We start from the raw sequence: 10,045 nt of genomic DNA, 5'->3' as shown, positions 1-10,045 counted from the left end.
CTAGTTTACATTGTTAGTGCCAACTCTTGGTGGGCAATGATTCATCTGCAGCCTTGAATGCCAGACTTTGGTCTGGACCAAGAAGGAATTTGTCCATAGGCTTGGGGGTCACTTCCCATCCATGTGGTCTCAATTTCATCCTTGAGGGTTGATTTGTTGATTACACAAGCTCTCATCATGCCTTAGATTTCAGGGTCCAAAATTGCAGTTTCACCCATAGAGGTGTGGTAGATTTCTATCAGTAAAGAAAAAAATGTGGGCCCTTATTGTCAAGGGAATATGACATCTAGGATTGAAGGTGAGAAAAATCTCAGTGAAATCGTTGTAAGCCAAAATAGGAATGCCTATGCATGGGGCCTTTTAGTTTTCAAATTGTATTTTGTAACAAGTTCAGACTTGGTTGCAAGATCCAGAAAGAGGTCCCACATACCCTAACTCAGACCCCACTCAGGTTTTTTTTTTTTTTACGATTTATTTATTTATTTATTTGAGAGAGAGAGAATGAGATAGAGCATGAGAGGGGGTAGGGTCAGAGGGAGAAGCAGACTCCCTGCTGAGCAGGAGCCTGATGTGGGACTCGATTCCAGGAGCCTGGGATCAGGACCTGAGCCGAAGGCAGTCGCTTAACCAACTGAGCCACCCAGGCGCCCCCCCCCTCAGGTTTTATCAGTTGCCCCAAAGGTGTCCACAGCACAGGCTTGCAGTCCTGGATCCTGTGCTGTACTCAGTGGTCATGTTTCTCCAGTCTCCTTGAATTTGAAATTGTTCTTCAGTCTTCCCTTAACCTTTATGACTCTGGTATTTCTGAAACTAGCCATTGTAAAAAATTCCTCAAATTGGATTTGTTGTCTCTCCATGAGTAAGCTCAGAGTGCATTTCTGGCCGGTGTACCACAGGAGTAGTGCTGTTCTTCCCAATGCAGCTAATTGCACATAATGTCGACTAGTTCCATCTCTAATGTTGTTAACCTTGAGTTTTGATGATTGTCAGGTTTCTCCATTGTAAAGTTAAAATTTCCTCCATTTTTACTAAATATTTTGTGGGGTGATTTTCCAAGACCTTGCAAATATCCTTTTCATCCTCCCACTTTAACCCATCAGTTTTTGTATTCATCAATGTTTCTTACTGACATTAGTTAGTAATTTTTACTTAATTACTAAGTCGTGTATTAGAAAGCAAGGTAGCAGTGAGACTAACAGGGATAAGACAGAGGAAACTACTTGAAGGTGGATGTGTCCAAGTATCACAAACAAAATAAGGACTAAATATTGAAACATTTTGACAGACTTAATCAACTTTATCCAAGGTTGACTGTGACTGAATCTTTGGTTGTTGCCCATTTCATTCTTAAATTTAAGAATAATCATGAATGACATAAACTGACCACTAGAGGACACTGTGGAACAGGCAGCTAGTTGCTGAAGTCCATGCTTTGGCGCTCTCCCCAGAGGTTTCTGGTCTTCCACTCTGTTGTACTTACATTGGATCGCACCACAAGGGCAGGTAAAGGGTTGAATCCTTACTATTTTACACTTATTTTTTACAAAGAGGAATCTTTTCATTCATATTTTCTGTATGAGGTGCCTTTTTTACTGTAAAAAATTATCTTTTAAAAAAATATTTGAGAGAGTGTGTGCACAAGAAAGGGGTCTCCACTGAATGTGGAGCCTGATGTGGAGCTCGATCTCATGACCCAAGCCAAAATCAAGAGGTGGATGTTTAACCAACTGAACCACCCAGGCATCCCTATAAAAAATTATCTTTAGGTATAATGTTGTGGATAAAAACATGGGCTCCAGAATCAGACTTACCTGGACCCTAATCCCAATCAATCTTTTATTAGTTGTGTGAGTTTAGGTGGCTACTTAATGTCTCTGGCCTCAATTACCTCTTTTGTAAATTGGGAAAAATAACCACCTCTTAGAGTTGAAAAAATTAACCAAGTATGTAAAGTATCCATTATAGTTTCAACCATATAGTAAGTGCTCAATAAAGGGCGGTAGTTATCACTACTATTTAAAGAGACTCTGGATCAACTTAGTTTTATCATTTTCCCATCACAGCAATTCCATTTCAACAATTCAATCTACCTGCCCCTTAGTCCATAACATTCCCTCTGAGAATTGAGTCTTTAGTTATCTTTGAATCTTTTATCACAAAGCACAGTGCTTGGGCAAAGGGGCTCAAGTGCTACTTATTGAATTAAGAAGAAACAACAGAGTAGGAAGCTTTTTTTTAAGAACGAGACTGAGAATGTGGCCTGTATTAATCAGAAAATGGCTAGCTTCCAAAGCAATTAGTTTTAAGTTTTAGAATAAAAGAGGCAGGGAGATTTCAAATTTTGTTCATGGTTATCATTAATTCATTAATAAAACAATCATTTATCGAGCATTTACTTTGTGCCTGCCTTTCAGAAGCTCACATCTTGACCAGAAAGCTACGAGAGATCTCCCTAGTGTGGTACGTGTGAGGAATACATTGGCTTTTGGAGCATGTGGAGATGGGAGAGGTGGATTCTGCAAGGAAGGCATTTTGTCTCATAATTGCTGCTCCTTGAGACATGGGCCACATTAACACATCCTCATAGTAACCCTGTTATTTGTCATTAGTTTCAGCCAGCTTCACGGGTCAACATCTCATGAGGGTAGTACGAAATGGGAAGGACCTTATTTTTCCCTTTACTGAATTGCCTGGAGAGCATCTCTTGGTGATTGCAGCTGGAAGTGTGACATTTAATTAGTGGAGAAAACTGAGTCAGGCAAGAGGCAGCCTGTGCTGCTGAAGAGATGAGGAAGAAGCAATATGCTCAGTGGGACAGTTTGGCCCAGGTTTTCTCCTAGGTCCAGATTGGGTGTTCATTTTGCCACAGGTGGAGATTGCAGAAGCTTAAGGAGTTTTCCATAGTGATGGGAACCACAGATGAGCTGCCAGGGACACCTAGAAATGGAGCAGGAAGAGGGGGCTGTGGGTCCATAAAAGGAAGGGGAGAGAGATCACCTCCACAACAAGTAGTCAGGAAAGGCTCTCCAGAAAAGATAATCATTGAGCTGAGTTTCAATGGTTGTTGCCTACTAAAGGGGAAAAACATTCCAGGCAGTGGGACTTGGCTATGCCAAGGCAATGAAGCTTTCTAAAATGCCACAAAGATCTTGAGCATCAGTGTTTTAAAACTAATATGATGGGGCACCTGGGTGGCTCAGTTGGTTAAGTGACTGCCTTCGGCTCAGGTCATGCTCCTGGAGTTCCGGAATTGAGTCCCGCATCGGCCTCCCTGCTCAGCGGAGAATCTGCTTCTCCCTCTGACCCTCTTCCCTCTTGTGCTCTCTCTCACTCTCTCTCCCTCAAATAAATAAATAAAATCTTTAAAAAAATAAAACTCATATGATGGACAACAATGTATATCACCCAGACTCTAAAAACATTCCACTTGTGGGCAGAATCTCTCCACTAATAGGTGCTGAATTTCTGTAATCCCTTTCTCTGGAAAGTGTCCCCCTACAGGAAGGTAACGTGTAGGTGTAGATTTCTGCCCTGTGGCTTGTTCCACATTAGTCCCTCTTCATATAAACTCAAAGCAGCAAAAATAGCTGGATATGTAAAAGGCTTTGTGTTGAGTGGATGTGTATTAAGGAGTGGTTTATGTGGTTCAGGGTTCACGTATGATTTCAGTATTAGGAAAAGATGTCTTGCTGGAGAGTCAGATTTATTTCACTCCAAGCTCTAGGAGGACTGGAGCTTTCTGAAGTTTCCAGGAATTCTTTAAACTTGGGTCCCTTGATCTAAGGGAAATGTTTTTCCTGAGAGGTGAAGAGGCTCTGGTTTCTCTAGGAGGTTTTAGAGTTTGCCACAGTTGGTTTGACTGTGTCACTTTCTAGCCATTTGAGATGGAGTAAGTTACTTCTCTCTCTAGATCTCAGTTTTCATATGTATGTGTATATGTATACGTATATAGAATTGGGAGGATCTTATGTATGTCATAGGGCTGTTTTGAGCATTACCATGAGTCCATGTATATACAGAACCTGGCCTGTAGTGGGTGCTTAGTACCTGTTAGGTCTTGTGCTTTCCTGAATTACTGCTAGGGGCTGGCTCAATGCACACTGTGGGGAAACAGTTCCCCATCCTGTTACCGTTTGAATCCAGATAAAACCTAGTTAAAATGGACACCAGGAACATCTGAAACAGGAGACTGTGTTTGAGGCGTGGAAGTTGAGGAATCTGGCTGTGGATTGGCGCTGGGAACTGTAGAGGATGCTGTCAGCGCCCCTTTGCAATAGCCCCATGGCCTACCATGGAGGTCACTTGTAACTTGGGTGGACAGTTTCTATGTAACGCCAATGACCTACTCTAGCACATGATTCTGTTTGCAGGTTTTCTCTGGCCTCATGCACATGCTATGCCTGGAAGTGCTGGGGAATTCCTGCCCCCAGGATTGGCTCTCAACTAATGGGGATGGGAGTTGACAGATAAAACTCCCAGCTCTCTTGCTCCTAGATAGGGGCAATTCTCAGGTGTGTTCTGTGCAGTCTCTTGGAGGGTCCCCAATGGTATGGAGCCCCAGTTGTCATAACAGCATTAACACATCCTATCGCACCGTGTAGCACACTTCTCTGCTCCCCTACTCGCTTCCTGGGATGACCTCCAAAAGTACTTGTATGCAAATCATTCTGTGCTTCTAGTAGCTGGGGCAGGTCACATCATTACCATGGGCCTACATGCTGCTCAGATCCAGGGCTTCTGTGCTATCCCTGTGAGTGACTCACATATAGAACCCGGAGAATATTGCAGACCAGAGGAACCATATCATCATTATCCCCGAAGCAGGAGGTCATCATTCATGGACAGACTGAAGGTGGCGTTTGCCTTGTAACACAGAGAAAGAAGGAGAGTCATGGAGATGAATAAGATGATTCTGGTTGGTGATTAATGAAAGATCAGGTGGCCATCCTTGTGGTTGACATGATCAGCACAAAATGCTACACTGCAGTCAAGCTACTCCATGCCAAACCCACTAAAGTTTATGCCATTTTTACTCATGGAATCTTCTCAGGGCCAGTTATTTCCAGAATTAGTAATGCTGCCTCTGAAGCTGTCAACATCACAAACACCATTCTGCAAGAGGATAAAACGAAACACTGCTCTAAGTTTCAAATTATGGGTATTTCAATGATTTTGGCTGAGGCAATCCGAAGAGTGGACAACAGTACATGTCTCTTAGCCATGGCCCTTCATATCTCCAAAATATTGTGATTTCATACATGATACCCTGAATTAAAGTTTTTTTGACTTTAGAATTCAGTAAAATATAGAATGATGAATATTAAAGCATCAGATCTCTGTTTTAAACTTTGGAGCATATCTCTATGGTTTTAGGAAACAGTGGTTAGGGGTAGAGGAGTGTTTGTTTTCTTGTTAATGGAACTTGTCTTGAATAAGCAGTTTTGGTGTCACTTTACCTTGTTGCAAAGGGGAACTTTTACCTTTGTTCTTAGGATACTCTGAAGCCACAATCATACAATTGTATAATTTTCTTATATAATATGATCCCCTTGTGGAAATTCATGGTTTACATATTTCCGAGGTTGTCAAAGATAACTTTCTATTAAAGCACTTCATGTATTAGTTAATGTGTAATAATAATATCATTGGGGTAAAACTGAAATTAGCTTTCTTTTTGAGTGTGCATTAGAAAATCATGAAATACTGTGAATGTTGACTTTCAGGGTTGAAATAAACTAGTTAGCTATTTTCCTTAATTTAAACTGAATTTTATTTAGCTAAAAATGCCAATGAATCATTTATTTTCTGATAGACGAATCAGAGGCAATGTAATCATAACTAAAAGCAGTTTTATGAATTGCCTCTAATGCAACTGGGACTATCTCCACAACTTTTAAACTACTACTTCTTAAGATATATAGTAACTGCCTACACTTACTTGAACTTCAAAGTCTTAAAATTCCAAAGTCAAGTCCAGCAATAGAACTATTCTCTTCAAACTTAACATCAAATTGATGAGCAATTTCTGACTGCCTTAGTGGGTTGCAAATTGAAGTTGGAAGATGTACAGAACTCCCAGTTCTTTGAGGTGCGCTCTGTGTTTTGTTTTTGGGCTTGTTTGCATTGTATTTGTCTCCTCTATCCTTCATTTTCCCCTCAATAATCTTATGTTGTGGATTTCCCTCAAAATAAAGACTAACAAATCCATTAGCACTTACTCAGTCTGATCTTCTTTTTTGCTTTTTGATAGAAGAAATAGATAAATCTGCTATGAGTGCCTCTGACTGCATATTTAAACACTATCCCCTTTTGCTTTTTGTATTCTGAAGCAGCAAGTCTGTCAGGCAAATGATTATTTTTTTTTAAAGATTTTTTTTTACTTATTTATTTGAAAGAGAGCGACACAGTCAGAAAGGGAACACAAGCAGGGGGAGTGGGAGAGGGAGAAGCAGGCTTCCCACTGAGCAGGGAGCCCAATGCGGGGCTCCATCCCAGAACCCTGGGACCATGACCTGAGCCAAAGGCAGACATCCAATGACTGAGCCACCCAGGCGCCCCAGGCAAATGATTATTTTAACTGCAGATTTTATCTGAAAAATATAGATAAGAGAATGTTAAGAAAAAAGTATTAATAAGTAAACCTTAATTGTTTCATTAGGATAATGGTCAAAAATTGTCAAAGTGATGGTGGGGAAAACCTCACTGAGGATTATGTTACCCACAGGCTGGTAATTTACAACAGTTCCTTAAGTGAGATGCCCTGCCACCTAGACAGGTGAAGAGAAGAGTTGAACTTTAGATAAATATTGGCTGGAATATTCAATCTGAATAATTCAGATCAAAAACAAAGGTGTAGGGATTTGCCTGGCTAGACAGAACCTGGGAACCTCCATTCTGCCATATTTTAATAAAGGGAAAGAATATAACCTCTAATGTAAATTCTGAATTGAGAATCAAGCTATTTATCAAACAAATTTGAACAACATTTACAGTTTTAATCTCTGACAGAGTAAGAAGTCAAAATTAAAGCTAGCAAGTAGCGTTTAGTTATTGAAGAACCAGTGTAGACCTTTCTATGGTGTTTCTATGGTGTACAGAGTTTCTGTGGTACAGAGAACTTCATTTAAATCTGACAAGCATGGTATAATAGTACATACCTGGAAAGAGTTGGTTTAGCATGATGAAAGGACCATGGTTTGAAGCTGTGTAGTACCTATTATTTTTGAGAAATATATGAATTCTGCATTTGAATATCTTTCCTTGGGGAAATGGAAATGCAGTTTTTGACCTGTTTATGAAGACATCTTGACATGCAAATACACACATGTTGACATGGCTAATACCAGTTGATTTGGAGATAAACATTTGGCTTTGAGATATTTGGAGTCTAAGAATATACTGAACTAGTTTAACAATAATGATTCTCAGACAGAAAATCTAACTTAAAAATCTGCATTGCCTTTCCCTGGTTTGAGAATTTGTTGTTCTACCATTACTTAACATTACTTTTGTATTCTAAAGTATTTTATATACATTTGTGAATTATCAGGCCAAATTTTAAGATTTGGGATTGCAATCCAACCAGGTTGATAAAGATCCTCTGATCTTTATCTTTATCTGATCTTTAAGCAGCTGATTCCAGGACTTCCCCAACACTTGCTCCTCACTGGTCCAGAAGACCAGCCCCATTTTCTGCTCATGTCTAACTCTGTTGAATCAGGAGAGGCTCAGCCTCCATCTAGTCAAATAAGGGAGTCAGGGAAATATGAACATGCAAAAGTCATTGAACCCCAAACTCAAATTATTTCAAAAATTTGTAGACATTCATATTAGATCATATTATATGATGGCAATATCCAGGAATAGTGACACTGTGGTGTCTGTATGGAATACAATGTTTCTCCAGTACCATGCTAAACGTTTTCAATAAAATCATGTAGCAAACTAAAAACAAAACAACAAAAAAGAACATCCCTTTCTTCTTAAGGCTATCTTATCCCTTCTTACCGAGGGTTTCTTGGAAGTTGTTCTAATCAAATGTTCCTCGTGAGCTGAAGGAGTGAAGAGGCATATCAAAACCAACTGGGATCAACACAGAAATCTGTACAAGAATGTTCATAGTGGCATTATTCATAATAATCAAAAGCTGAAACAACCCAGATGTCCACCAAAAGATGAGTGGATAAACAAACTGGTATATCCACACAGTGGAATACTATTCAGCCATAAACAGGAATGAAGTGCTGATACATGCTACCACATGGTTGAACCTTGAAAACATTGCACTAAGTGAAAGAACCCAAACACAAAAGGTCACATATGATTCCTTTTATATGGTATATCCAGAATAGGCAAATCCAGAGACAGAAAGCAGATGAGAGGTTACCAGGGGATTCGGGTAGGAGTGACCAAGGAATGATTTCTTAAATGGGTCCAGGGTGTTTTCATGGGGGGATAGAAATGTTTGGAAACCAGAGAGAGCTGGTGGTTGCACAACATTGTGAATATACCGACTACAACGGACTGTATACTTTAAATCAACAGCACTTTTTTTTTTAAAGGTTTTATTTATTTATTTGAAAGAGAAAGAGGAAGAGAGAGGGAGCACAAACAGGGGAAGGGGCAGAGGGAGAAGGAGAAGCAGACTCCCTGCTGAGCTGGGAACCCAAGGCGGGGCTCTATCCCAGGATCCTGAGATCATGACCTGAGCCAAAGTCAGATGCATAATTGACTGAGCCACCCAGGCGCCCCACAACTGACAGTACACTTTAAAATAGCTAATTGTATGTTATGTGAATTTACCTCAATTAAGGAAAAAACCAGCTGGGAAAGTGTTCAAAAAATCTGAGACTTGACCTTTCCCAGCCCAACATTCTGATTTGGCTCCTAGGGAGCATATTGACGTGCAAGCTCACGTTGTAAGGGATGTGAGGTGACTACCTGGCTTAGGGTGACTCATCATCATTTATTAAGCAACCTGGAGGCTTGAGAGCAGTGCATTTCGGGCAATTTGCTGATTTCTTTAGGCACTCTTAACGCTGAGCTCTGTGGGTAGCAAGAAATAGCATGTGATTAGAGCAGAAGCAATTACTCTTGGAAAAGCATCATTAATTTTAAAAGCCCTTGTCCTGAGCTATGTGGCTAAGTGGGGACAAATTAGGATGCTGTCTAGAGGAAAGAAAGTGTTTTCCCCTCTTTAGGACAGAAAGGAAACCTAAAGTCATCTGTTCAAGTAGTTAATTCTTAAGGGGGTGGGAGTGGCAGGTTTGGGGGCTTGAGGGCGATTGGTGGTAGGTTAGTCTTGGGAGGCTTAGGGTTTGTGTCAATTCTACTGCAGGCTGCTTCAGTTCTTTGTTTCTTTATCTCTGTGGCAATAAAAAGGAGCTGTTCATATTTCTCTTTTGCTTCCGTCTTAAGAGTCTTTCTGGGGTCTAATTAGTAAGGAGGAAAGGGCAGGGTACCATTCTCAAAAGACCTGGTTTGTAGGGTTTGTTCTGGGGCCTTGCCCTTCAGCAAAGCAAAGCAAAGCAAAGCAAAGCAAAGCAAAGCAAAGCAAAGTAAAGCAAAGCAAAGCAAAGCAAAGCAAGATAATCTCCCAGGTTCTTATTTAGAAACAGATCCCGAAATGCGAATTCTTTTTAACAAGGAATTCAAAGCACTTGGACAATGGGAACTTTTACTCTTCACTTCTGAAACCCCAGCCTGACAGGATGTAAAAACCAAACTAAACCTCAATGAATGTTTCTCTGAGGCTTAAAATAGTACATATTGAACACATAGTGTGTCCTAGGCTTTGTACTATGTTTTATAAAGATTATGTCATTGAATGATATTTTGAGGTATTACCATACCTACTTTACAGATAAGAAAACTAAGGTCTAAAGAGATTGCATAACAAACCTGAAATCTCATAATCAGGATTTGAATGCAATTTTTTTTACTCCAAATCCAGTGCTCTTTCTACATCACAATATTGCTTGGGAACTGACTTAGCTGCTGTATTTACACTTTTTCTGCCCACCCTTCTCCCCTTTCTAGTTCTAAA

General features: G+C 40.2%; 1 pseudogene; it reads left to right on the top strand.

Moving 5' to 3' along the window:
- The first annotated feature begins 279 nt into the window (after positions 1 to 279).
- Positions 280 to 5,250, top strand: LOC141373777 (ribose-phosphate pyrophosphokinase 2 pseudogene; annotated as a pseudogene).
- Positions 5,251 to 10,045: the final 4,795 nt, after the last annotated feature.

Source organism: Callorhinus ursinus, unplaced genomic scaffold (assembly GCF_003265705.2).
Source record: "Callorhinus ursinus isolate GAN/ISIS: 27379988/994484 unplaced genomic scaffold, GSC_fseal_2.0 scaffold12, whole genome shotgun sequence".
In the NCBI taxonomy this organism is placed as follows: Eukaryota; Metazoa; Chordata; class Mammalia; order Carnivora; family Otariidae; genus Callorhinus; species Callorhinus ursinus.
The sequence above is the reverse complement of the archived record's forward strand: the minus strand, read 5'-3'. Positions and strand labels throughout refer to the sequence as shown.